At 42.1% G+C, this 24,224-nt stretch overlaps 1 long non-coding RNA gene across 3 annotated transcripts; it reads left to right on the forward strand.

The window, feature by feature from the left end:
* The first annotated feature begins 1,701 nt into the window (after positions 1 to 1,701).
* Positions 1,702 to 17,929, forward strand: LOC110125185 (uncharacterized). 3 transcript variants are annotated; one of them, XR_011487660.1, is made up of 5 exons: positions 1,702 to 1,788; positions 3,985 to 7,615; positions 8,598 to 8,682; positions 9,150 to 9,200; positions 16,364 to 17,929. It is a non-coding gene; the product is annotated as an uncharacterized lncRNA (long non-coding RNA). The 3 variants fall into 3 exon arrangements; XR_011487661.1 differs by lacking the exon at positions 16,364 to 17,929 and adding an exon at positions 9,909 to 11,328; XR_011487659.1 differs by lacking the exon at positions 16,364 to 17,929 and having other exon boundaries at positions 9,150 to 9,452.
* The last annotated feature ends 6,295 nt before the right edge of the window (positions 17,930 to 24,224 follow it).

Below are 24,224 nucleotides of genomic sequence, written 5' to 3' on the forward strand. Positions count from 1 at the left end.
CCCAGGGATCGAACCCAGGTCTCCCACATTGCAGGCAGACGCTTTATCCATCTGAGCCACCAGCGAATCCCTGGGAAGTAATGAATGAAGAGGTTATTACTTCATGATTTCTTTCTTCAAAACTCTTGTGTACATTGATATGCATATGTGTGCTCACATGTGTGTGTGTACATGTGCATCTTGAAAGCTGCATATTTAAGTGCATAATCACTTTTACCAGAAACATGTATTAATTTCAGATGAATTCAATACATTTATTTAAAGCGCCTGCCATATGCCAGACATTAATATTGTTGTTTAGTTGCTGTTCTTTCCAACTCCTTTGCAACCCCATGGACTGTAGCCCACCAGGTTCCTCTGTTCATGGGATTCTCCAGGCAATAATACTGGAGTAGGTTGCCATTTTTCTCCTCCAGAGGATCTTTACAACTCAGGGGTCAAACCACATCTACTAAACTGGCAAATGATTCTATACCACTGACTCACCAGGGAAGTCTAGCATTCATATTACATGGTGGTAAACTATGGGTGAAAAAGAAGTCTCTTGAGGACAGAAATAGAAAAGTACATAATAAGAAGAACATGCAAAATAATTTGTATATCCTATTTTTACTCACATATGCAAGCAATATTCATTAAGAGTCAGAGAATATTCAACACCGGGCTAAAGTTTACTGTATACCGGCCACAGTCAGAATGGGAAGACTGCAGCAGACTGGAAGCCCAGGGGCTCCAGCTGAAACTTCTCTGCCACTTCAGCCACATGAGCCTGCAGATCTTACGGAGCTCAAAACATTATTGGCAGATATAGATATTGTTCAGTGCCATTGGCAGGTCCCTATAGGTGAATCACATCTCCCACTCTTACGGTTTTGGAACAAAGCCCAGATATCATCTGTGGAAAGCTAGTGTCCTTTTGAACATAGCTTTTGGCTTGTTTCTGGGTCTTGGGAAAGACTAAAGCTTAATTGTGGGCCACTGAGTTACCATGCATCTTGAGCCATCCATGAGAGGCAAGGTTTTCTGACCTACCAAGGCATAAAGTCAGGCGTGTGTGACTGTGCTCCATTATCAAGTGGAAGTGGTTTGGAGGAGATGGGGCTTGAGCAGGTGCTGAGGGAAAAAGTAGGCTGTGTGAGGAAGTAGCTCAAATGCCCATGGCTTCCACTTATATATCATATTCTTGAGCCCAATAAAGACAGTACTGCATGGTATGATGGAAAAGGCAATGGCACCCCACTCCAGGACTCTTGCCTGGAAAATCCCATGGATGGAGGAGCCTGGTGGGCTGCAGTCCATGAGGTCACCAAGAGTCAGACCCTGACTGAGCGACTTCACTTTCACTTTTCACTTTCATGCACTGAAGAAGGAGATGGCAACCCACTCCAGTGTTCTTGCCTGGAGAATCCCAGGGACGGGGGAGCCTGGTGGGCTGCCATCTATGGGGTTGTAGAGAGTCAGACACGACTGAAGTGACTTAGCAGCATGGGATGAAGAGACCACCCAAAGCTGACAATTGTGGCCATCTAGTTTCTGTCTGGGGGTACCTCTAAAGGACAGGGGTGAATGGAGACTCTCCCCGTAGGCAGGTAACAGAGCGCACCAAGTGCAGCCCTTCACTTGGCTGTGGCTGGGAGCTATTGCTCTGCACCCTGTTACCCGGCAACCAGTCCCACTCAGCCATTTGCAATGGGCCCCTCCCCCAAGCAAGCAACTGTCAGTGAGTGACCGTTAGTGGGGACACTCAGCCAAGGTCAGTGGAGCAGTGATCATCAGGCAGACAGTGAGGTAAGAGTTGGACCCCGGCCTTCTCCGCAGGGCCCTCCAGTTCATCCAGCCTCGGGCCAGCGGGTGATCTGGGGGCCCAGGGGCCAGGAGGGAGGCTGTGTCCTGCTGTTCTCCGGAGCCCTCAGTGTGGGACCCCACTGGCCGGGCCCCGGCCTCGAGGCAGCGGTGACCCTCTCCCCGCCCCTGCCTCCTCATGGCAGCTGTCTGCCTGGGACGCCATCTGCAGGACCTGCCCCGTCCCCCCGCATGGGCTGCCTGAGGAGCCTGCGGGCCGGTTGGCTTGGGTGCCCGGCTCCCTCAGCCTTGATGGCGGAGCAGGGCCTGAGGACCGGCCCTGAGGGCGCCGCCAGCTGAGCTCTAACTCAGCCAGGACTGGACTTTGGAGGGGGAAAGTTGTGCCTCATCCTGCCCTTTTTTGTCAGAACAGAGAATAACACTCATTAGGTATTTATAGGAACACAGTTACCTGTCCATGACCTGACCTCCAGAACAAGGGCTCTGACACCAAGATATTTACACCTGACCACATCATGATTGTTTTTTCCAGGCTATATGCTTTGCCAGCTTCCTCTTGTTCATTCAGTCATCACAAACGTGTTAATCAATCCCTTTTAATAAATATTGTTTCTTTTATTGAATTTCTGTGCACAAAAGGAATACATGATATTAGAGACTATTTCTAACACAACATAAAGCATTTTTGTTACATTTGTTTTTACTACAGTTTTTACAACTGATGGACCAGTGTTGTAAATTAAGTAAGCCCCATCATTTATGTTAGGGTTCACTCTTCATGTGGTACAGCTCTATGGGTTTTGACAAATGCCAGTGACTATATGGATAGGTTATCACCCTAAAGATCCCTGTGCTTCACTTATTCAAGCCTGTTTCCCCTCCCCTTCCACCAAATTCTTCCACCAGACTTCTGGCAAGCCCTGATCTTTTTAACACCTGTAGAGGTTTGCCTTTTCCAGAATGTCATATAGATGAAAGTATCCATTTATTCAGGCTTTTGAGAATGACTTCTTTCACTTAGCAATATCTCTTTAAACCTTCTCTGTTTATTTCAAGGCTCAATAACTCATTTCTTTCTATTGCCAAATAATAATCTATTGTATGGATATATCACAGTTTATTCACTTATTGAAGGACAACTTGATTACTTCCAATTTTTGCAGTTATGAATTAAGTTGCTCTAAACATCGGTGTGGAGGCGTTCATGTTTTCAGTGTATTTGGATAATTAAGTAGGAGTGTGATTGCTAGATGGTATGGTAGGTAACCTATATTTAGCTTCGTAAGAAACCTGCAAAGTGCTTGTACCATTTTACATTCCAACAGCAATGAAATTGAGTTCCTGTTGCTCTATATCTTCATCAGTATTTGGTGTTTTCTGTTTTTTGGAGTTTAGCCATTCTGATAACTCCACGTGGTATCTCATTTAAACAGAAATTCATTTTTAATTCTTTCTTATTTTATTTTAGACCTTATCTTTGTATTTATTTATTTAGTACTGTAGCTATAGTCTAGTACCTGAAAACTTTTATCCTAGAGCCAGGTTTCTTAGATTCAAATTCCAACTTGACCTTTTACTCCTTGGGTGACATAGGCTAATTACTTAACAACTGTTTCCATAAGAATCCAGATGCAATGCAGGAGACCTGGGTTCTATCCCTGGGTCCAGAAGATCCCCTGGAGAAGGGAGTGGCAACCCATTCCATTATTCTTCTTTGGAGAATTCCATGAACAGAAGTATCAGTCCACGGGGTCAAAAAGAATTGGACAGACCTGAGTGACTTACACTTTTTTCAGTAGCCTTGCAGATAGTTGTTACGGTAATTAAGGTAGATTATCATAGAACATATAAATAACAATAAGAGAATCTGGCCTATACTAAATTCTTTTAATCTTTAAATGTATAAACTAACTTCATTTTTTATCAAGAGGAAACAATTTAGAATGTAAATAATTCAAAATATTGATAGAGACTGAGCAACTTCACTCACTCACTCAGTGGTAATTACTTGAATTTTAAATTAAATTTTAGAAAAACTCATTCACATAATAATAGCGTTACTCCATTGACGCATTACTACCATATTTGGCTACCACTACAGTAGTTAACCCAGTAACTTCACAGATGTAGGTCTTTTCATAAATCTTTAATATTGAGTTTTCCTCTACTAATTTTCCTCAGATGGAGACAGTGCTGAGACGAATGGCCCAAGCTCCTGACCACCTAAGTGGAAAAGTCAAACTGAGAACCTAGGGGTGGTCCCAACGTGGCTGCTCTGGATCCCTGACCTGCATTTTCACTCAGCCGTGAGAACCTCAGACATGGAGCAAGGGGATCCCTGCATCTACATCCATGCCTGGAGGTATTAGCAGCTCCAGAGGTCCAGATCCTGCCCATCATTATAAGGTAGCCTCAGTGGTCACAGAACCCAGGGCACCTCTAGGTGGATTAACAGTCAACTTTGGCATAGCTATTAGAGTGAAAGATACCTTGGGACTCACATCCTCCTGGCCAGCTCACACATTCTGAGAGTTGTGTGGCCTCGTGTAGACAATGTAGCTCATATCTGTTGGTGCTAGTGTCACTGCTTAAACAAGGACAAAAGCAGATAACGATCAGGGAGATATTTCACTGTACTGGGTGACATGACCGTAAGCCTTACATTGATTAAACCCTGTTGCACACTCTCAAGGGAAAGTGTCAAGTACATCTCACAGTGGCACTTGGTAGATAGCCTAGTGACCATGATTCCTGTTGCAAATCTCCTGCACAGCTGGGACAGAGATAGTCAGCGTCCACTCCCATGGCTCCTCTCCATAACAAACCGTGCCACTAATGTATGATTCTGTGAGTGTGGAGAGCCACTGACTCAGTGGACATGCACACACTGTTTGGAAAATGAAGCCTGGGAAAAAAATATCACATGATTGATAATAGCTATTTTGAAAAAGTAGGACTGAATTCAATCCTCAGACAGAGTTTGCTTTTAATCAAGAAAAATTCTCAGAAGAGAATTGGTAAGTACAAGAGCTGCAGCTGTGGACTGTGGTTCTGGGGAGGCAGTGATCTGAGAAAGAAATTCAGAGGACATGGATGATTTAATGGAAGCTCAAGACAGGCAGGAGAGTCATGGGTCTCTATAATGGAAAGCTAGCATTCATTTTTCAGCTCAGTTCAGTTCACTCGCTCAGTCATGTCTGACTCTTTGGGGTCCCATGGACTGCAGCACACCAGACTTAACTGTCCACAGGATTATGGTGATATTGAATGTTTTGCTTTGGAAACCAACAGAGATCATTCTGTCATTTTTGAGATTACACCCAAGTACTGCATTTCAGACTCTTTTGTTAACTATGAGGGCTACTCCATTTCTTCTAAGGGATTTCTTGTCCACCATAGTAGATACAATGGTCATCTGAATTAAATTTGCCCATTCCAGTCCATTTTAGTCCACTGATTCTTAAAATGTCAATGTTCACTCTTGCCGTCTCCTATTTGACCACTTCCAATTTACCTTTATTCATGGACTTAACATGCCAGGATCCTATGCAATATTGTTCTTTACGGCATCGGACTTTATTTTCATCACCAGTCACATCCACAACTGGGCTTTGTTTTCACTTTGGCTCAGACTCATCATTCTTTCTGGAGCTTTCTCAGCTCTTCTGCAGTAGCATATTGGGCACCTACTGACCTGGTGAGTGCATCTTTCAGGGATATATCTTTTTGCCTTTTCGTACTGTTCTTAGGGTTCTCAAGGCAAGAATGCTAAAGTGGTTTGCTATGCCCTTCTCCAGTGGACCACGTTTTGTCAGAACTCTCCACTATGACCCGACTGTCTTGGCCAGCCCTATACAACATGGCTCATAGTTTCTTTGAGTTAGACAAGATTATGATCCATGTGATCATTTTGGTTAGTTTTCTATGATTGTGGTTTTCATTCTGTCTGCACTGTTATGCAGTAAGAATAAGAGGGTAAGGATAAGATAAGGTAAGATAAGGTAAGGATAAGAGGCTTGTGATAACTTCCTGATGGGAGGAACTGGCTGTGGGGAAATCTGGGTCTTGCTCTGATGGGCAAGGCCATGCTCAGTAAATCTTGAATCTAATTTTCTGCTGATGGGTGGGGTTGTGTTCCCTCACTGTAGTTTGGCCTGAGGCCAAACTATGGTAAGGTTAATGGCAATAATTACAACCTCCTTTACAAGGACTCATGCCAGCATGCTATGGCTTCCAGCACTGTTTTATGCAGTGCCCCTGACCCTGCAGCAGGCCACTGTTGACCCGTGACTCCCCTGGAAACTCCTGGACACTCACAGGCAAGTCTGGCTCAGTCTCTTGTGAGCCACCGCTCCTTTCTCCTGGGTCCTGGTGGCACAAGGTTTTGTTTGTGCCCTCCAAGAGTCTTTTTTCCCCAATCGTGGAAGTTCTATAATCAAGTCCCACTGGCCTTCAAAGTCAAATTCCCTAGGGGTTCTTAGTCCCTTTGCCAGATCTCCAAGTTGGGAAATCTGTTGTAGGCCCTAGAACTTTTGCAACAGTGCAAAAACCTTTTGTTATAACTGTTCTCCAGCTCTTGGGTCATTTGCTCAGCAGCTCTGTGGTGGCGCTACTGGTGACCTCCTTCAAGAAAACTTATGCCACACACCATGCCTCCCAAGTCTGTTGCAACCAGAGCCTCTGTCCCTGAGGCAGGCCACTGATGACTGTGCCTCCACAGGAGACACTCAGACCCTCAAAGGCAGGTCTGGCTCAGTCTCTTGTGGGGTCCCTGGGTCCAGGTGCACAAAAGGTTTAGTTTGAGCACTCCGAACTTCTCTGGCGGGTATGGGGTTTCTTTCTTAATGCAGTTTCACACCTCCAATCATTCCCTTGGGGCTTCTCCTTTGCCCTTGGATGTAGGATATCTTTTCTTGGTGGGATCCACCATTGTCCTGTCAATGGCTGTTCAGCAGCTAGTTGCTCTTTTGGAGTTCTCACAGGAGGTGAGTACACGTCCTACTCTCCCATCTCAAATCACTCTGTTGAATCAGCATGTGTTTTAGCATTTCTTTTTTCACCATCTGTTAGGATCCCATTCATTAAAATGCAGAAACTCTGTTTCTTTTCTTTCCTATTCCTCTCCTTTGCTCTCCTTCATCCAGCAAAGAGGATGGTTCAATGATAGCTCAGTCAAGTTACCTGCCTCCCACATGCACTTCCCACCCCATGTCCCCGTCAAGAAAAACCCCTTGAGTGGTTCCTGAGCAGTCTCACAATTCCTGAGGCTGGGAGCGCAGACTAAGAGACTGATCGCCCATGCAAGAGCAATGTCTGTGTTCCATGGCCCCTGGAAACAACTACATCATTTAGATGCTGTGGGTTTGTGTGAATCGGGCTTGGGGGCCCATGTGTGGGCCCAGTGGTGTGATTCTGATGCTCTGTGTCTGTGTGTGTTTCCTCAGGAGATATTTCCCTCTTACACAGCACAAGTCACCTGTGAACTTTCTAAAAATTTCTTATCACCACTGCACACTGACTATACATTACTTGATTCTTTCCTCAACTCAGCCACTCCCCAGATTTGGTTAAAACTGATTTTCCTCAGATGGAGATGGTGCTGAGACGAATGGCCCAAGCTCCTGACCACCTAAGTGGAAAAGTCAAACTGAGAACCCAGGGGTGGTCCCAATGTGGCTGCTGTGGATCCCTGACTTGCATTTTCACTCAGCCGTGAGAACCTCAGACATGGAGCAAGGGGATCCCTGCATCTACATCCATGCCTGGAGGTATTAGCAGCTCCAGAGGTCCAGATCCTGCCCATCATTATAAGGTAGCCTCAGTGGTCACAGAACCCAGGGCACCTCCAGGTGGATTAACAGTCAACTTAGGCACAGCTATTAGAGTGAAAGATACCTTGGGACTCACATCCTCCTGGCCAGCTCACACATTCTGAGAGTTGTGTGCCCTCGTGTAGACAATTTAGCTCATATCTGAGAGTTGTGTGGCCTCGTGTAGACAATGTAGCTCATATCTGTTGGTGCTAGTGTCACTGCTTGAAACAAGGACAAAAGCAGATAACGATCAGGGAGATATTTCATTATACTGGGTGACACACCGTAAGCCTTACATTGGCTCAAGCCTGCAGCACACTCTCAAGGGAAGGTGTCAAATACATCTCACAGTGGCGCTTGGTAGTTAGCCTAGCGACCATGACTCCTGTTCTAACTCTGCTGCACAGCTGGGTCAGAGGCAGCACCCATCCCAGGGCTCCTCTCCACGGAACTCTCCCACTAAATATATGACTTCTGTGAATGCGACAGCCACTGACTCAGTGGACGTGCACACATTGTTTGGAAAAGGAAGACTTGGAAAAAAGCACCACATGACAATAGCTACTTTGAAAATGTAGGATTGAATACAGTCCTCTAAGTTTGCTTTTAATCAAGAACAACATCTCATAGAAGACTTGGTAAGTACCATAGCTGTTACTGTGGAAGCTGGGGAGGCAGTGATCTGGGATGAAATCCAGAAGAGGGGGTGATTTATCAGGAGCTCAAAACAGGCAGAAGGGTCATGGGTCTCTGTCATGGAAAGATAGCATGCATTTTAGTATTTCTTTTTTCCCTGTCAGTTAAGTTCCCGTTCATTAAAATGCAGACTGTTTCATTTCTTTCCTGTTCCTCTCCTTTGCTCCATAGTCATTAACCTCCCACATACATATACTTCACCCCATGTCCCCATCAAGAAAAACCCCCTGAGTAACTCCTGAGAAGCTTCATCAGTATTCTGATAGCAACTCTGTGTCCCTCTAGCCCCGATGAAGAACTGGTGGAGGCAGGGACTGTCCCAGTCCTGGTTGAGGAACACAACACCAGTCCTGGTTGCAGTAACCTGGAGGTAAGCTCACCCGTCTTTCTTTGAGATAAGAGTGTTGCTTCACTTCTTTGTTTTTTGTTCAGTCGACTACAATTATAGTAACCTGACAATGTGCATTTCACTGATGTATACAATTTCCTTGGTTGGGGAAATACTGAGGCTAAGTCTATTATCAACACAGACCTGATTCGAAAGGACATAAAAAAAACAAAAGACAGCAACAGTTATTACTGCATAACAGTAGGCACTTTTCCTCAGGAGAAATTTTTTCTTCTTGAAAATGATTTTTCTAATTGTCTGTCAAATTGAAACGGAGAGACGACATAGTGACATAGTCCAACCTTTTCAACGGGGTTGCTCTCTGTTTTCTTTTGAGGCCATTAACTTAAAGAGTTTTAGTTTTCCGAGGACAAATATCAGATAACAGAAGATTTACTGAACAGAACACAAGATGCAGACACTCTCACACTCTTTCCTTCTAATTACAGATGCATGGAACAGATGCATGGAACAGCCTATGAATACCATCATTACTCAAGGTATCTCCTCTGCTGAGAAACAATCTAATTGAAGGTGGCTTTCTTGCCAGCTCTGGTTGGAGAGGTGCCCTGATCCTGGGTCCCTACAGGCGGTGAGGGTCAGGGGTACAGAGCAAGAGATTTATCTCCCAGGAAAAAGCACTGGCCACATTCTAGTGGATATACTATATAATTATAGTAACCTGACATTGTACATTTCACTGATGTATACAATGTACATTTCACTGATGTATGAATAAATACAGTAGCATACTTTGCCCAGAATTGAATCCACTCCTTTTAAAGAGTTTCCTTTTAATCAAGTGCAAAGTCTCACAGAAAACATGATGAGTAGAGTAGCAGCAACTCTGGATCCTGGAGGAAGAGTGATCTGGGAAGAATCAAGAGACAGGGGCAATTTAGTAGGATTTCATGGGTCTCTGTCATTGAAAAGAAGCATGCATTTTAGAGTTTTCCTTTTTCAAGATTGAATATTTCCTTTTCATTAGGTTCCTCACAGTGAGAAAGCCAAAGCTCTGTTTTCATTTCCTTTCTCCTCTCCTTTGCTTCCCTTCCTCACCCGAATATGATGGATATACACAAGTTCAGCCCATGCTTATTAACCTCCCACATCCATATACACCACCATGTCCACACAAAGAGTAAAAGCCCTGAACAATTCCTGAGCAGCCTCACCAGCGTTTTAACAGCTACTTGTTGTCCCTCTAGCTTTCACTAAGGACCTGCCAGTCACCCGCCTTGTGACAGGACAGAAGAGACTCCATGTGTCTCCAAGGCAAGCTGTTGGGAAAGCTGTTTGTTTGTTTTTCTGGTCTGAGATGGAAACATTGGTTCATTTCTCTTTCAGTATAATTAAGTTATGAGTATTTGAGGGTGTTTGTTCCAAATATAGTCAATTCCCTTGATTGGGAGAGTATGGAGTGAGAGTCTCATTACCAACTCATGATGCCTCAGTCCATAAGACATTAAAATTGTTAGCATCCATTACAACCTGTAGAGTACAGAGCTCTCTTTCCTGCAGCAACTTTTCCTCTAGGAAAACAATTCTGTAATTTCCAACACAAATGGACTTGGGAGTTCCATCCTCCAGGAAAGGTGTTGCCTTTCATCCTGAGTATGTGTGCTCTGATCTTGCTGGGTTCCCTGGACCCTACGACTGTTCCTCATCAAGTTTTCTATGGTCACCAAATGAACCAAAGACTGTGCATCACCGTGATCTCATCCTCATACTGTCTTCTCTTCTGTCCTTGTGGGTGGCCCTTTCAGCATGTGAAAGTTGTATGCATTCTAGAATCACTCTCTTGGGGAGGAAATGCTTTGTAGATGAGAAAGTTGGGGCTTTCTTTCTGGTTTTAGTGTAGAGGCCAACCTGGTTCCAAATTCCTGCTGGGAATGAGTATAGCAGCCTCAGTGATAGAAATTACAAGTAAAGTAATGTGACCAATTACTGTAGTCCCAGGAAGAAGCTGTATATGGTTAAGAGTGTAGGTTTGTGTCCAGGGTACTGGGTGTGTCTCTATGTGCAATGAATAGTATGATTCTCTCTGTGTGTGTGAATTTTTTGTGTTGTGATTTCCTTGATTATGTCAACCTAAACATCACTGTTACTATTGTCAACTTCCTCCAAAAAATGCCCATCACCTTTGCACCATGAATAAGTGTATATAAAAATTAAACAAAGTATACACATTCACTGTATGCATTGATTTTATACCAAGTTAACATCCTTTAACCTGGAACACAAATCCCATCACTACCTAGGGAAATGTTCACAGGATTATTGTTAATTTTTATTTATTTTTTATTAGCTGGGTCTTTTTTGCTGCACAGGCTTTTCTCTACTTGTGGAGAGTGAGGCCTATGCTCTAGTTATGGTGTGTAGGCTTCTCACTGTGGTGGCTTCTTTGTTGCAGAGCATAGGTTCTAGGGTTCTCCAGCTTCTGTAGTTTTTGGACTACAAAACTCATGTGGACTCAGGAGATGCTTTTCCTGGGTTCTAGAGCACTGGCTCAGTAGTTATGGCACATGGGCTTTGTTGCTCTGCGGCATGTGAAATCTTCCTGGATCAGGAATCAAGACTAAATCTCCTGCTTTGGCAGGCGGATTCTTTTTTATTTTTTTTAATTTATTTATTTTAGTTGGAAGCTAATTACTTTACAATATTGTAGTGGTTTTTGCCATACGTTGATATAAATCAGCCATGGATTTACATGTGTTCCCCACCCTGAACCCCCCTCATCTCCCGCCCCATCTCATCCCTCTGGGTCATCCCAGTGCACCAGCCCTGAGCACTTGTCTCATGCATCAAACCTGGACTGGTGATCTGTTTCATATATGATAATATATATGTTTCAATGCTATTCTCTCAAATCATCCCACCCTCGCCTTCTCCACAGAGTCCAAAAGTCTGTTCTTTACATCTGTGTCTCTTTTGCTGTCTCGCATATAGGGTTATCGTTACCATCTTTCTAAATTCCATATATATGTGTTAGTATACAGTATTGGTGTTTTTCTTTCTGGCTTACTTCACTCTGTATAATAAGCTCCAGTTTCATCCACCTCATTAGAACTGATTCAAATGTATTCTTTTCAATGGCTGAGTAATACTCCTTTATGTATATGTACCATAGCTTGTTTATCCATTCATCTGCTGATGGGTATCTAGGTTGCTTCCATGTCCTGGCTATTATAAACGGTGCTGTGATGAACACTGGGGTACACGTGTCTCTTTCAGATCTGGTTTCCTTGGCGTGTATGCCCAGAAGTGGGATTGCTGGGTCTATGGCAGTTCTATTTCCAGTTTTTGAAGGAATCTCCACACTGTTCTCCACAGTGGCTGTACTAGTTTGCATTCCCACCAACAGTGTAAAGGGTTCCCTTTTCTCACACCCTCTCCATCATTTATTGTTTGTAGATTTTTTGATAGCAGCCATTCTGACCGGTGTGAGATGATACCTCATTGTGGTTTTGATTTGCATTTCTCTGATAATGAGTGATGTTGAGCATCTTTTCATGTGTTTGTTAGCCATCTGTATGTCTTCTTTCGAGAAATGTCTGTCTAGTTCTTTGGCCCATTTCTGATTGGGTCATTTATTTTTCTGGAATTGAGCTGCAGGAGTTGTTTGTATATTTTTGAGATTAATTCTTTGTCAGTTGCTTCATTTGCTATTATTTTCTCCCATTCTGAAGGCTGTCTTTTCACTTTGCTTATAGTTTCCTTTGTTGTGCAAAAGCTTTTAAGTTTAATTAGGTCCCATTTATTTATTTTTGCTTTTATTTCCATTACTCTGGGAGGTGGGTCATAGAGGATCCTGCTGTGATTTATGTCAGAGAGTGTCTTGTTTATGTTTTCCTCTAGAAGTTTTATAGTTTCTGGTCTTACATTTAAATCTTTAATCCATTTTGAGTTTATTTTTATGTATGGTGTTAGAAAGTGTTCTAGTTTCATTCTTTTACAAGTGGTTGACCAGTTTTCCCAACACCACTTGTTAAAGAGATTGTCTTTTCTCCATTGTATATTCTTGGCAGGTGAATTCTTAATGATTGAGCCACCAGGCGGTCCTACAGGATTCTACAGGATTCTTAACGAACAAAACTCCATTTCATAATGCCCTGTATGGGGTCAATCACAGCTTCCTTTGATAGTAAATCCCACCTCTTAGTAGCTCTTATGGCATTTCGATTGGTCATGGTTCATCACTCTGCCACTTGCCTCATTCAAACTCTTCCCTATTAGAGCCTCAGAATGAACCCTTCCCCCTCACGTGAGACACCTGGTACTGGGGGCCTCCTTCCTTCTGCAGGGAGCCCCTGGTGGTACCTGCGTGCCTCACCCAGTTCTAGAGGAATCTGAGAAAGGAGGAGCCTCCAGGTGTAGATGTAGGAAGTTCACTCCAGCTTTGCCTCTTAAGCTTTGATGTGTCCTTTGGTCCTGTAACTCCATGCACTGTGTTGTACATCAAGTCTCTAGAAATTTTTCTTCTTGCAACTAAAACTCTTTTTTTTCATTTCAACTAAAACTTTATATCCTTGAACAGACGCTCCCCATATCAACCTCCTCCCAGCTCTTGGAACCACCCTTCTACTCTCTGCTTCTCTGAGTTTTCCTTTAGATACCTCAGTTAAATGGAATCATGCACTATTTGTCCTCCTGTAACTGGCTTATTTCACTCTAACTAATGTCATCCAGCTTCATCCATTTTGCTGCCAATGACAGGATTTCATTCTTTTTTAAAGATTGTATCACATTCCATTCTATGTATACACCACATTTTCTTTATTGTTTCATCTGCTTCTGGACACTGGGCAGTTTTTCTATCTTGGTTATTGGGTACAATGTGGCCATGGATATGAGATTGTAGATACCTCCTGGACATTATAGTTTTACTTCTTTTGGACATAAACTCTAATGAGTCATTCCTGGATCTTATGATATTTCTCTTAATAATTTTTTCAGGGACTCCCAAACTGTTTAACCTAATGGCTATGCCATTTTACATTCCTACCAACAGGATGCAAAAGTCTCACTTCTCGTCCTTGCCAACAACTGTTGTTCTTCTTTTTTTATATATAATACACATCCAGAAAGGTGATATCTCCTTTTAACTTGGTTTCCATTTCACTGATAGTGATATTGAGCACTTTTCCTATGTATATTGATCACTTCTATGTCTTCTATGATGAAATGTCTATTGAGCTTTTTAAACATTTTTAAACTCAGTTATTTCCCTGCTGTTGTTTTGAAGTTGAGTTATAGTAGTTTCTTCTATATTCTGGACATTGGCCTCTTTTTCAGGTACAAAATTTGCAAATAAGTCCTCTCATTCTACAGGTTGCCTTTTTATTCTACTAGTTGTTAAGGAGACTATCCTTTTTTCACTTGGTAATTTTAGAACCCTGGCAAAAGTTATTTGACCACACACGTGTGAATTTGTTTGAGATTCCCTTCTTATGGTTCATTGGTCTCTCTGCCTATTTTGTTGCCAGTAGAACATTGTTTTGACTTCTGTGGCATTATTATGTACTTCGAATTCAGAAAGCCTGAAATCACCATTGTTGTTCTTTATTCTCAAGATTGTTTTTTCTCTTTGGACTTCTTTTGGGTTCCAGAAGTATTATATTTTCAATTTTTTTTTTCCATTTCTATAAAAGTCACATGGGACTTTGTGAGTGGTTATTACACACACACACACACACACACACACACACACACACACCACTTTTAGTAGTATAGGAAAGTCAACAACACTAAATATTCCAGTCTATGAATATGGGAAAAGTGAAAGTTAGTCACACAGTCATGTCTGACACTTTGCAATCCTATGGACTATAGCCTGCCCAGCTCCTCTGTCCAAGAGACTGAAGCCCCTATGATAGCTCTCAGGTCCACTCTGAAACAGCTGAAAAAAATGCCCAGAGGGACCCAAGTGAAAAGGGACAGACTTGCTATTAGTGTGAAAAGTGGGGACACCTCAAGCAGGATTACTCTCAGGCATCTAATCCACCCCCAGCTCCATGTACAGTCTGCAAAGGACCACACTGGAGAAGAGACTGCCCTCAGAGTCCAAGGCCCCAGGGCCCAAACTCACCAGACAATCATGACTGAAGGTCCTCAGGGTATCCCACACAAGCTCCCATCCTAATTACACTAGAGGAACCCCAGGTTTTAATTGGGGGTTTTAATTGGGTTTTAATTGGGGTCCAATCAGTAAGTTACCTTTTGGACACTGGGGCAACTTACTCTGTGTTTAGTAAAGTCCCCGGTCCACTGTCTCCCAGATCAGCTACCATGATGGGACTCTCTGAATGAGCCAAACACTATTATTTAGTCATCCTTTAAGCGGCAACTGGAACTCTATGCTATTTTCTCACCAGTTTTTTATCATGCTGGAGTCTCTCTCACCATTCTCAGGAGGGGTATACTGAGGTTCAGGCCTCTGTTTTCATGAAAATGGAGCCTACATTTTCTCTCCCATTAATTGAACAAAATGTAAATCCTAGAGTGTAGGCTGATGGAAAAACTGTGGGTCAAGCACAAAATGCTATCCCTGTCATTATCAAGCTCAAAGACCCTCACCTATTTCCACACCAAAAGCAGTATCCTCTAGAACCTGAGGTTAAGAAAAGGTTAAAAGCTATCATTGAGAATATAAAGGAGCAGGGGCTATTATTAATTCCCTGTAACAGTCCATGCAACACTCCTATTTTGGATGTAACAAAGTCAAATGATAAACAGAGACTAGCTCAAGATTTACAAATAACAAATGAGACTTTTTTGGTTCTTTTACATCCCGTGGGCCCTAATCCTTAAATGCTACTGTCTGAAATTCCTGAATGAGCCAAAACTTTTTCAGGCATTGACTTAAAAGATGCTTTCTTTTCTACAAGGGACAAGGGCCATAGGCCCCGAGAGAATGAAGCCTATACTAAATCATCATCAATTGAGAGGACTTGGGGGCATCACAGGCTACTGCCACATGGGGATTCTCTGTTATGGGAACTTGCCCAGCCTTTATATAAACTTTTAACTGAAACTCAACAAACCCAAACCAACAACCTGGTTTGGTGTCCAGATACTCAAAAGGATTTTAAGGCTTTTCAAACTGCTCTCCTGCAAGCTCCCACTTTGAGCTTGCCCACAGGATCAGAGTTTAATCTGTTAGTTACTGAAAGGAAAGGTATGGCCTTGGTAGTGACTACACAACTCCAAGGGCCTCACCAACTACCTGTAGCATATCTAAATAAAGAATATAATAGTAATTGCTGCTCTTCCTTTATGCGTGCTTAAAGCTCATAAGTTTACTAGTGGGCAAAACTTTACTGACTCCTCATGATGTGAGTGTAATCTTAAACTCTAAAGTTAATACTTGGTTGACAGACAGTTAGCATCTTAAATATCAGTCATTGCTGTTGGAAGGACCGATAACTAAGCTTAAAGATTGTGGAAACTTAAATCCTGCCACTTTCCTTCTTAAGAAGGAAAATGAAACATCCAGTCAGGATTGTTCCCAATTTTTAAGTCTGAACTATGCAGCTTAGGAAGATTTAATGGATAATGAGCTGGATAATGAGCCCAGGATAATGAGCTGGTTTACTGCCAAGTCAGAAAAGTGACACTTTACAAACCCTCTTCACTACAGACATCTTTCCTTTGATCTGGACAGGTTCTGTTGAACAGGAAAAACCACAATATGCTGAGGAAGAATTAGAAAGATATGAGAAAAGAGGAGCAAAGATGACTGATAAAGGATGGTTACACTTCAAGGGTGGGCAATTAATAACTCCTGAAAATGTTTAATGAAAAATTCTTAAAGGCTTACACCAGAGTTTTCCTAAAAACCTTGGAGTTAACTGACTATGTGACTCAACTTTCACCTTTCCAGCAAACATTAGAGGAACTCTGGGAGGTGACTCCTGATCCAGCTTCTGATTCAAACAAGCTGCTGTTTAAGCCAGGAACCGAGGTCTTGATAAAGACACTGGGGTCTGGGGGGCAATCTCTTGAGTCCCTCTGGAAAGGTCCTTATCAGGTTATTCTTTCTTCTCCCACAGTTGTCAAGGTGCCAAGAATTGATTTGTGGGCACATCCTGACCCCAGACTAAGTGATGTCATTTTTATGGCTTTATTCTCTATGCTTTCGATTTCTACTTTTCAGATGGGCCTGATAATCTATGTGGGCCTGCTTCTCCCAGCTGCAAAAGTACTGAGTCTGCCATTTGACTCTCAAGACAATGCCTTCCAGTCCTGGGCTCATTCCTACACCATATTCCACAATCGGTCCAACTGCTGGGTCTGTGGAGTGCTCCCCCTCATCAGTGACAGGCTTCCCATGGTGGGAGTCTCCACTTCAGGGAAAGGACTTTCTCCAAGTCTGTGACTACCTTTGCCAACAACAATCATATGTGATGCCTCTTCTTAATCTGATGACATCTAACAATCCTAAAATGGACTGGTGTAGTACTTGGTACCTTAACTATGGGCATAATAGAGTTTTAACCTTGATTATACTTTGTCTTGGTTTAAAGATTGTTTTGCTGCACATAAGAAGACAAATGGGTCTAGGTCCAGTGGTTTTTTTCCTGGATGTTTATCAAATATGGGATGATGTCATATGGCTAACTCCTGGAAAAGGGACACTTAATGTCTAGTGCCCCATATGCTGGGAACAAATAGAGCCATCCCCAGAAGTTATCCAGCAACTTATTTATAGTGACTGGAAACAATTGGGATTTTTGCCTCAAGAAGCAATGTAATCATTCCTGTGTCTTCTAATCCCAGTTCAGGTCCTCCTTTTGACTGGCGGGGCACTGACTGGGACTGGATCCCTAAGTTACACTGGCTTGCTCCAAATGGCACCTACTTGATATGTGGCTCTTATCTATGGATGTGGCTTCCCCTGGCTGGATAGGGAGATGCACCCTAGGTCTCCCTGGTAGCGCAGTTGGTAAAGAATCTGCCTGCAGTGCAGGAGACCTGGGTTCCATCCCTGGGTCGGGAAGATCCCCTGGAGAAGGAAATGGCAAACCAATCCAGTATTCTTGCCTAGAAAATCCCATGGACAGAGGAGCCTGGCAGGCTATAGTCCATGGGGTTGCAAGAGTCAGACATGACTTAGCAACTAAAGCACCACAAGCTCCCTAGGTCTAGCTTGTACTCATGGCTTCATATTTTCAGAACTTCTGGAGAAGTTCTGTGCACTAAATCTTATGTGCTTTTTGTCCTCAGAAAACTGAAACTCTTTAAGTCAATGTCCCCAAAAGAAAACAGAGGTAACTCCTGTTGAAAAGGGACCAGCCCTCAGGCTTTTCATTTAAATTGGAGAGAATAACGTAGCAAATACCAAACGGATTAATCCCCAGTTCACAACAATTACCCTCTTTGAGAGAGGCCCCAACTGCAGAGGCGATCCTCAAGTAATGATGTGTAAGACCCTTGTACACCAACCCTAACCTCCCCGCCACCTCCTGGGGGTGGACAACTGATCAACACTGGACCAAGTGTGGAAATATGAGCAGAGAGACAGAAGCTGGGGAAGCTCTTTTTCAATGGCCAATGAAATTTCCTCCAGCTTCCAAGGTATCTGCGGACCACTGCCCAAGTGAACTGCTACTGCCTATGGGTCATGGAGGTGGAGGTGGGAGAGAGGCTTGCAGCTGTTTTGAGGCCTGGACCTGGCTGGTGGGTGCCTGTGCCATGGGCTTTGGGGCTCTGTGGGACACAGTCCTCAAACTGTCCTGGGCCCCCATCTCACCTACCAGCCCTGAGGCCTGAGGGCCTGGGTAGTGTGTAGAGAAGGCCTCTGTCTGAATGTCACCACACTCTTACAAGGACAGCTCCCAGGTTGCCTGTTGGGAGAGCATGACCTCTAAGCCCTGGGCTAAAGGTCTCACCAAAGGTCCTGCAATATTGACTGTGCGCCTGCCCAACCCCATTACAATCTCCACCCAGTTCTACTATTCCTGAGTCTCCACACTTCACTAGATAAAACAAAGTGTAAGATTTAATTTTCTAATAAACAAAGTTAAGTTTTTCATGTCTAAAGTATCCACTTGCTTTCTTTATTTGCTATAAATTCTTCTCCTCACAAAAATTAATGTTTCTGTCCTGTGTTGCAAGTATATTTTCAATATATCACTATCTTTTTAAAAAACTTATTCTTTTAATTTACTTTTGTCAGTGCTGGGTCTTCACTGCCATGCTCAGCTTCTCTCCAGTTGTGGTGATGAGGGCTGCTCTCTTGTTGTGGAGCACAGGCTCAGGCGGCACAGGCTTCAGTACTTGCAACTCACGGACTCCAGTGCCCTGGGTCAGTACTTGTGGTGCACAGGGTTAGTTGCTCAGTGGCATATGGGATCTTCCAAGACCAGGGATCAAACCCATGTCCCCTGCATTGGCAGGCAAATTCTTAACCACTGGGCCACAGGAGAAGTCCCCATCACTGTCTTCCTATTGCAATTACTTTTAGTTATAACACAAAGATATTTTCTTTTCAAAAATATCAGTAATTTAAATATTTTTGTTATTTGGGCCTCTGTGTCTTGTATGTTAATGTCAACTGCAAATATTAATTCATTGCTAATATATTCACTGGGCTCAGACAATAAAAAAAAATAAATAAATAAATATTTTTGTTATTTGGGCTGTGAGAAAAAAAGAGAAGGATATTATGACTAATATCCTTCTTAAGGGCTAAATATTCCTTTAAAAAATATTTTACTAAATGGGAAAATATCTATAGGTGTTTCAAGACAAATTTTTCTATTAAAACAATTTTGAGTATTTCTAAAGATGTATGTCAAAATGGACTAATTAATTTTTAGGATAATGATACAAATTTTCCCCTAGAAATAATATTGAGTAGAAGTATCCTGGTACAATCATAAACTGAACTGAGTACTTTATAAAGTACAAGTGGTAATTTATGTCTCAAAAAGCTTAGAATATTTTGGAAATGATAACAATGGTACATCAATGGTTAAGTCATTTTAACAGATTTCATTTACATTGTATCTATTCATCAGATAATGAACTTGTAGTTATTTGCTGAGGAAAAAGAGGCATGTTCAATTAATGTTAAAGAACATTAAAAGAACTTGTGATTAAATTTATTATGTCCTGTTAATGATTTCAGTGATGGAGAATTAACTGAGTTTCAATACAGCTCCAATTTGCCAAGTAGATTTGTATTTCTTTGACCAAGCAACATATTGTTATTTTTTTTAAATTTTCCTATAGTTGATTCAACAACTGTTTAGAAAAGTTGGTGAATATTTATAATAATTAAACAGGATAAATTATGTAAGAACAATGAAATAGGCCCAACTTAGATAATATCACTTTCTTAAGCACATAATACCTTGAACATTCTAACTAAATTCTGCTGACTGTAAATAGTGTGAGCTATTATTGTTATGGACTACATCTTTGTGTCCCCGCATAAGTCCATATGCTGAAACCATAAACTCCAGTGGGATGGTCCCATGAGGTGGGGACTTTGGGAGGTAATTAGGTCATGAGAGTGGAGTCCCTATGACATTACCATCTTTATCAAAAGAGGAGTAAAGCCAGCCCTTCCTTCCTTTCTGCCACGTGAAGATAAATGAGGTGGCAAAACATAGCGTAGTAAGAAGGCATACACCAGAACCTGACTTTGCTTCATCCTTACCTTGAACTCTCAACCCTTAGAACCAAGAGAAACAAATAATAATTGTTTAAGCAACCTCATCCAAGGTATGTTACTGCACCCTAAACTGACTGAAGCAACTATCATTATGGATTTTGAAATTAAGAGTTTTCTTTAGTTATTTAGTTAATAGAAAAGTGCCACCGATCATCCCAAAAACATTACATTGGATGGAATTAAATAGGCAAGGAAAATTGATTCAAAGCATTGTGATAAAGGTCAAGACTATTGGAAGGAGAAAGATTGACCTCAGCTCCCCTGAAACAAGTGACAGGGGGGATTCGTAAACACTGAGTGAGCTAATGAGAAGATAATACAGGTTCTCAACCTCAAGATTGGCCATGTGTGCTTAATCACAGGCACTACTGGAAATGAGTCTTCAGCCTTTTCACACAGACTGGGATAAAGCGATCCCATTTTTCTTCATTATTACGTTTAGGAAGGAGGCTCCCAGGTTCTCAAGAAAAATATCCCTGGGTTGTAAAATGTTCACATATCATCATGGTGTAGAAGAAACTGACACACATTACAAATTAGTTTTTTAAAATATTTGAAAATTAGACAAGCTGTGGGACTGTTAAGGCCCTTTCAGTAAAGTCTTGTTTCTTATTAATACTTGATTAAAAAGACAAAAATAAACAGGAGAAAATCTGTTGATCTGATGGACATGCAGTGCTGATCATTTTACACTGTGGTTTATTCATGAGGAGCCTCTGAATTAATGAAGTTGTAAAAATAATACCTCAGAATTCTCCATAATATCTTTTCATTACTACATACTTTACAATTCTACATTTTAATGAGGAACAAATATAAAACTGACAGCAAATCACAGCTTCTGGATGTTTTGCTCTATGATAACTAAAGTATATATTATAATGACTATTCCTGTGATGGTAATAGTGTGAAGGATTAGATATAACATTGGGTCATGCCAGACTTCCTCTATCAGCTTTGGAGCCCACTAAGACACCCAGGCCCCGAACACATACAGATATGTGCTTATTCCTATTTGCAAGCATATTAAAGTTGAAGACAGCTTATTAAGATAATATTTGTTGTTGTTGTTCAGTCACTAAGTCATGTCCAATTCTTTGCAACTCTGGATTGCAGCACGCCAGGCTTCCTATTCCTTCACTGATTATGGTATTATGATCATAATTAAATCCATTAGTGAGTGCCTGGCATCACTTATTTCTCATTGAAAATAGTTCCTATATAATACAATTTGCTGTATGTAAGACCAACCTAGACAGCATATTAAGAAGCAGAGACATTACTTTGGCAACAAAGGTCCGTCTAGTCAAGGCTATGGTGTTTCCAGTGGTCATGTATGAATGTGAGAGTTGGACTAAAAAGAAAGCTGAGCGCCAAAGAATTGATGCTTTTGAACTGTGGTGCTAGAGAAGACTCTTGGGAGTCCCTTGGACTGCAAGGAGATCCAACCAGTCCATCCTAAAGGAGATCAGTCCTGGGTGTTCATTGGAAGGACTGATGCTGAAGCTGAAACTCCAATACTTTGGCCAGCTGATTTGAAGAGCTGACTCATTTGAAAAGACCCTGATGCTGGGAAAGATTGAGGGCAGGAGGAGAAGGGGACAACAGAGGATGAGGTGGTTGGATGGCATCACCGACTCAATGGACATGAATTTTGGTAAACTCTGGGAGTTGGTGATGGACAGGGAGGCCTGGCATGCTGCGGTGCATGGGGTTGCAAAGAGTCTGATACAACTGAGCAACTGAACTGAACTGAACTGAAGAGTGTAATTGAAAAAGTCTTGGTCTTAATTTTAAATCTAAAACAAATTAGTTACTATGTGGCACTATGGTTGTTTTTCAGTCACTAAGTCATGTCCAACTCTTTACAACCCCATGGACTGCAGCACACCAAGCTTCCCTGTCCTTCACTATCTCCTGGAGTTCACTCAGATTCATGTCTATTGAATCAGTGATGCCATCCAACCATCTCATTCTCTGCTGTCTCCTTCTCCTTTTGGTGGAGGGGGATCACTTTATTAAAAACTTACCAGAATCAAGAGGGTAAGGGAGGTACGGTTCACAAATGGGAAACATATTTAAGCACAAGGAAGGAACGGGAAAGGAACTGGGCAGATGAAATCTAAATGTGTCAGTTGGAGTCATTTCAGTGTTAAGGATGACTTTGCAAAGAAAGAAATGCTCAGATATTTGAGGTTTGTTAATCTTTGAAATGTAAGGGGCAAGACAGATGGATAAGGTAGTTCAGACAGAGGGGACTGATAAGTTGAGGAACAAGTTAAAGGACATTTTATGAAAATCATGGGTGTGCCTTTTGAACGGAGGAGGGGCCAAGATTAAAATGTGCTTCAAGAGATAGATGATGGGCCATTAGACTATCAATCTGGAGAAACATCAATGGATTTAAGAGGGATTTATCAGAAGATGATTTCTTCTCTAGGCAACCGAGACAGTAACCACAATCACTCCATCCTCCCCTCGCCATGACCCATGCATTTTTATTTGTTTTACATTTATGCATACTGCATCATAAAAGTTATTTATGGGGATTCCATAACTCCTATATCTTAATTAATAATTCTCATCAATTTTTCTCCTTTTACCCATGCTTCATTTTTCTTCATAGTCCTTACAAGGAATTCAGTCATTTTATAATACATGTTCATTTGCTTACCTGTTTGTCAGTATTCCCTGCAATTGTTTTGAAAGCAAGATTTGACCCCTTTGTTCACTGCTAGATCCCAGCTTTAACAGCACTGCTACACATTGCTTAAGAAACAGCGTCTCAAACAGTGCACTCACAGGCTGAGACTCCAAAGACAGGTAAGAAGAGACACTGGGGGATGATAACTCATCACCACCAGAGGCTGGTAAGATGCAGCTGCACCACCTACAGGGCTTCACTGTCTCCTGCCTGGAAGAGCTCGTCACAGTCATCAGCGCTGGTGGAGGCTGACTCTGACTTTCTGACCACTTGTGCTGTCCCATTCCCTCCTTTATTATTTTGGTTCACTGGAAACTCTGGTGACAAAAGTACACAAAAGCCATTCACTGAAATTGCTTTTAGTCCCTAGTATTCCGTAGTTAGCACATGAGTATGGAAGGAAGCCGGAGGTGATTTGTGAGTGGGTCCTCTCCACTCCCCAGTTCTTACCTGGACAGGAGGCAGATGCAGGGACACCACAGCAGCCCTTCCTTGCAGCCCAGAGACTGCAATCACGCTACCTTGCTAACTGAAGAAAAAGTTTCAGTTTCCTTAGAAATTCATACAAAAAGTTCATTTTTTCTGCTTAGAGTTGTTAACCACAGAAATGCATCATGTTATCACAGACAAACCTATGGTAACAAATCTGTGTGAGTGTATGTGTGTGTGTGTGTTAATCACTCAGTCATGTCTAACTCTTTGTGACCCCAGGGATTGTAGTCTGCCAGGCTCCTCTGTCCATGGATTTCTCCAGGCAAGAATACTGGAGTGGGTTGCCATTCCCTTCTCCAGGGGAACTTCTGGACCCAGGGATAGAATCTGGGTCTCCTGAATTACAAGCGGATTCTTTACAATCTGAGCCACCGGGGAAGCCCAACAAAAGTATACCTTTATTCAAACATCAAACCTTTGAAAAGACAACACAAACAATAACCAAACAGAAGTAACTTGCATTTTGAAAATTAATTTGTGGAACAGGATCTCTTAAGTATCAATAAACTCATGGAAAATATAACTCCTCTCTGCCTTTGGGAAAACCGGTTACTATTTAGTAGAATCTTAGTTTTGTTTAGGCATAAGTGACATAACAATTCAAATTACTAAATATTTGATAAATGAAATTATATAGAAGTGAAATAT

Source organism: Odocoileus virginianus, chromosome 5 (genome assembly GCF_023699985.2).
Source record: "Odocoileus virginianus isolate 20LAN1187 ecotype Illinois chromosome 5, Ovbor_1.2, whole genome shotgun sequence".
NCBI lineage: Eukaryota > Metazoa > Chordata > Mammalia > Artiodactyla > Cervidae > Odocoileus > Odocoileus virginianus.